The following is a 5,582-nucleotide window of genomic DNA, read 5'->3' as shown; positions in this document are numbered from 1 at the left end:
CATAACCCTGGAAAGCAGTGACGCTCCCAAATTATTCTTGTCAAAATTGTTATTCAAATCCCTGTCCCTTCAAAACAAGATAAAACCCAGTGTCTTTCCCTGAGGACTACTGTTAGGTAGGTGTTGGAAGAATATCAATATGGTTGAAACTTTTAAATTAAACGACCCTCATTCTCTTAACTGCTAGACATATTTACATTTTAAAAAGATGATGTTAAGTTCAATATAGCTATTCATTTGTACAAGGGTGAGTAGTTTGACAAAATGAAGTGAGAACCTGCAGGAAATGGGGGAGATTTCTTTGGCTGTAGGTTAGTAATTGGTCTCCATTTTGGCAGACTCACTGGTAGCAGGGCTCGGGAATCTGCCAGAGGGTCGACTCCTCTAAATTGTTTCAACTTCTCCCAATTAATTCTCCCGCGCCATCCAAACTCACATGTTCTCTGAAAGAGTGGGAGGATGTTAAGGGCAGTGTTCAAATGTTGTAGGTTCAAATACATATTACTAACGAAACTGGCTTAAAGAACTTCTCAGTAAACCACAAGCATTTAATGCAGGAACCTAGCCTCAAATATTTAGGGAGTAGAAAAACCCAAGATATTCTCCATTCTTTCGTGCCCGTTTGTAAGAAGACAGAGGTTTGCAAACTGGGACTGCCAGTTGCTTTCCCCTTCTTGCTACGATTACAAGACCTTAACAGCTGTGGAACATTTAAAAACTAAACCCGACAAAGGATAATTGAAACTATTCATTTCTACCTAACAAAAGAGGCTGGAGACCACTGTGGTTTTCTAACCTGTACACACTCATCATACAGTCTGGGAGGAGGACCTCCTGCATCTCTTGCCCCTTGATTCCCGCATGGCTCAGTCCCTTGGGATGCAGCACTTTTCTCTCTGTGCCATCTCTGATTCAAGTTGGTCCATCTGGAAGTAGTATTACCCAAGCATTTATACCCCGAGCCTGGTTCGCCACAAGTGACTGCATGTTTCCTGAAACCAACTATTGGCAGCTGTTACATAGGCCTTTTCTGCTTTTTAGATACCTATAATTACACCAATTATGCCAATCACTGATGTTTATAAAGGATTTAAAATTTTACACACCCAGAAGAGTCTATCAGAAAGCGGCATCTGAGGCAGAGTGACACCCCACAGAGGGGCCTATTTGGCCATTGCAATTGCTGCATCAAAAGAGTAAGTGAGAGGGCTTCCCTGGTGGCGCAGTGGTTGAGGGTCCGCCTGCCGATGCAGGGGACGCAGGTTTGTGCCCCGGTCCGGGAAGATCCCACATGCCGCGGAGCGGCTGGGCCCGTAAGCCATGGCCGCTGAGCCTGTGCGTCCAGAGCCTGTGCTCCGCAACGGGAGAGGCCACAACAGTGAGAGGCCTGCGTACCGCAAAAAAAAAAAAAAAAAAAGAGTAAGTGAAGCTTCTTATGAGCCCATATGTCTTAGGCAAGTTAATCCTGTCACTGGAATAAAATTGTTTGGTTAAGAACCACAGAACTCAATCTAACTTTTATTTTCAAAGGAAAGAACACTGTATCCAAGTCAATGAAATCAGGTTTTTTGACCTGAGACCCTCTGAACCGCAATATGAGGATGAGATGGTTGGTATTCCTCTGTCCCAGGCTCCACCTTTAGAGCCAATAAAAGACTGGATGAGGACCATCCGGTCAGCACGCTGAGCTGGAAGGTAAAGAGCCATCCTGGCAGTGCCCAGATGAGCTGTATTACAGCCTGGGACAAAGGGAAAATAGGGTAATACTGATCCTGTATTTAAAATTTTGATACTAAGTTCATCATAGATTTTTTTTTTTGCATTTATTTTGATTTTTTAAAAATACTGCATTAAGGTATTGTTTATTTTGATTGATGAGTTTTTTGGGTCCCCCTTAAATTTTGTGTCTCGCGTGCCTCACCCTAGCCCTTGCCCTGGGTTCCCTGGGGCAAGCTTGGTGTGTGGTTTGCTGGCTTGGCGACTGGTCCTTACACCTGAGTCCTTTTTCTATGCCTTTAAATGCAATTAATGTATTTGCCATTTGCCCAGCAGCCAGCTGAACAGAATTTGAACTATTTTTAGTTGACTTCTTGAAACATTAGAACAATTGTCCTTAACTGTTAGTATTTGTAAGGATCGTCTGGGGTGCTTGTTAAGAACACAGATTTCCAGACCTCATGCCCAGAAGTTTGGGATCTCCTATGCCGAGGTGGAATTCAGATCTCTGCCTATTTGCATTTTTAGATAAAAATGCTTCTGATGCAGGTATTTTACAAAGCACACTTGTGTAAAAGCCTCTTTTCAGGGGATAGTTCTGTTTTGTGAGTTATACCCCGTTCCATCAGGGGCAAAGGGGATTACTGGGGGTTGGCAGCTGCCTACGGAATAGCCACCAAAAAAGTAACAATAACAAAGTTACTCTTCAAACCAGCCCTGTAAGGAGCAGAGACCCAGAGCCAGAAACTCCTGTTGCAGTAGGCTGTTAGCTATCTGCAGCAGGTAGGATTTTCTGATAATTCAGCAGACATTAAATAAAACAACACATGTGTAAGCACTTGAGAGCTAAAAGCAGCTCACAAACACAAGAAGTTATTGTTATTACATTTATTCAGTGTTTTTAGAGACACTTAAGACGTTCCACAGAACATTGCATTCCTTCACAAATCCCCATCAGACCAAATTCTCTACATTTAATAGGATTATCCCCTCATGGAATGCTTTCACAGTATTTCTGAAATCGAGGTTTGAGGACCACCTCTTTATTGTGCAATCCAGAGGTGATAAGGTGGCTTTTCCTGAAAATGTTACCGGGAGCTTCCCAAAATGCTTTTTCACAGCCTCAGGCACTTATGGAAAGCTGAAGCATTATCTAAATCAAGATAGGAAGAACTTCATAACAACAGAAGCTGAAGCGGTTACCATGGACAGGTTCTATGTATTTGCATGGATTACCGGAGCACTTAGTTCTTGTAGAGCGGGCAGGGACTTTACTTGTGATCAACAGAGGCAGAATTTGAACTCGGGAAGTAGGACACTGGGACCAGAGCACTTTCCCACGGTAGTGCAGCTGGCAGTGCTGGGGACTGTGCTTCTGTAAGCTGAAGTCTCTTCCTCTCTAGAGTAACATTCCTAACCGGTTTATCAACACTTCTTCCCTAGACAGTTTTTCAGGTGATCCCCCATCTTGGTTCTCTGTTGCACATTTCATACTTGTGAAGGGACCTAGAGGACTGAGGACCCTGTCCATCAGCATAAATCCTATGTCATACGTCAGGCCAGCCCCAAACCTTCCTAAAGTCGCCCCATCTTCTTGGATCTTGGTCACGCTGCTGGTGTCTCTCTGAGTGTCCTGCCCTCACAATGTGGACTCTTTTTTAGCGTGGGCACTAATCCTCAACATCCTTATCTGATGCTTGTGACCCGCCATTTACCCCACTAGAATTGTACTGATTGTGGTTTTGGCTGGTGTAGAATGATTTTGATCCAGTTTCTTCAAAGGTACACAAGCATTGACCTCTCCAAGTCAATTCCATTTATACTGGCCCTAACTGGCTGTGGTGAGGCATGCTCCGTGTTTGGGATTCTGTTATCTTTCTGGAACAAGATTGGCCCAGGGCATCTGGTTAGGCGAGTCCCCACAATGAGGGGAAAGAACATAGTGCCTCCTTTGAAAGGCAGGAGCAGAAGAGATTACGGCCGTACCTGCTGTGCACTCTGCTGTAGAAAGAAGCCTTCTAGTTCTCATGAGTTCTGCTTTACTTTTACAGCAGATGGAGAGCTTTTTAACCTCCTGACTTTCTCTCTTTGGGGGAGGTCGGGAGCAGGGAGAGTGACTGGGCTGGGATGAGAGGTGTGGGGAGGGTAGAGAGGGAGCCAAGCCTGGGAATTATCGGAAAGATATCGATGGAATTTTTATTTTACGTTTGGAAGTTAACATAGTGAAGTTAAAAGGCAAATCTAGTTTCTCTGTCCACACTCTACACACAAACACAGACACACACACACTCAGTCCCTTCTCCACCGTGATTCTCCTGTTGCATTGCTTAGAAGAGGAAGGTGATTTTTTGAAAGACATTCGATCCACCTAGTGGAAGAGGAAGCAAACAGGGAGATGAGATCAGGGGGATTTCTGGGAAAGAAAGTGTGAAACACAAGGGACAAAAGAGTGAGTCATCGGGCCAGATGCAATCATGAGAGACCATCTGGCTCACTGTTTCCCAAACTTTTTTAGGGATATTTGTAAATTTCTACATCAGTTAATAATTGCCTGTTTTGCCGCATTAGGGAGGCGGGGGGTGGGGGAGGGTGGCGTGTTTATCTATTTACCTCTGACAATGAACATCTGTGTAGAGATTGAGGTAGGGCATTCTATTTTGGCTTAGTCATCTGAAATGAGCCTTTGGAAAACAAATATCTATCTGATTGATAAGGAAAAGGAGAAACAAAGGTAAAATAAGGTGGCAAACCCTGGTTCACCTTTTTTCTCGTTGGGAAGGTGGGAAATCCCCTTTCCCACTGCTGTGGGTACAAAGGACAGATACTCAGTTCCCAGCCTCCTCTTGGCCAGGACCAGCCCCTTGTGTCCCAAGACGTGCTGAGAGAAAGCCTGCAGGGGAGGGGAGGGGGATGTCTGAGAATGGTTTTCTTGCCGGATAATGGGTGAGAGGCCTTTGATGAGTGCCTGTTCCTGTTTCCTTCCTGTTGGGAGCAGCTGCAGTGGCTTATCCTGTGGCCATGAGGGAAAACCCGAGAGAACCGTGGAGATGCTAACCCAGAGCCATGATACGGTGAATTATGGAACAAAGTCAAGAACAGCACTGCTGGGGCTTCCCTGATGGCGCAGTGGTTCAGCGTCCGCCTGCCGATGCAGGGTACGCAGGTTCGTGCCCCGGTCCGGGAGGAGCCCACATACCGCGGAGCGGCGGGGCCCGTGAGCCATGGCCGCTGCGCCTGCGCGTCCGGAGCCTGTGCTCCGCAACGGGAGAGGCCACAGCGGTGAGAGGCCCGCGTACCGCAAAAAAAAAAAAAAAAAAAAAAAAAAAAAACAGCACCGCTGAACTCCTTGTTACACAGGGAAAACAAAGTCACATTGACAAAGACACTTTTAGTCAGGTGCTCTGTGGCTTGCAAACAAAATCTTAACCTGACACAGATAGAGAAGATCATTTTCATGCAGAAAATATTGATTGGCTTGCTTGGGAACAAATGAAATTACTACTAAACAATTACCACCACTCATGGCATCAACATTTATGGAGCACTTTATATATTTGTGCTTTATATATATTTTTTCATTTAATACTGGCCCTCTGAGATAGTTATTATTATCCCCATTTTATAGATATGAAAATTAAGTCCAAAGAGGTTAATTAGCCCCAGGTCTGATAAGTAGAACTGAACCTAGGCAGTGTAATTCCACAACTGACCCCCTTTTCTATTAGACATAGGACAAACATTTAAAGTATGGCATATGTGTTAAGGTAATTCTTAGAAAGTGGTTAGTTATATGTTGTTCATACATAACAGCATTCACTTAACCATCACAATTACTTGGATCAACATGTCCATTTTTATAATTATTC

This window comes from Orcinus orca, chromosome 10, assembly GCF_937001465.1.
Source record: "Orcinus orca chromosome 10, mOrcOrc1.1, whole genome shotgun sequence".
Lineage (NCBI taxonomy): Eukaryota > Metazoa > Chordata > Mammalia > Artiodactyla > Delphinidae > Orcinus > Orcinus orca.
The sequence above is the reverse complement of the archived record's forward strand: the minus strand, read 5'-3'. Positions refer to the sequence as shown.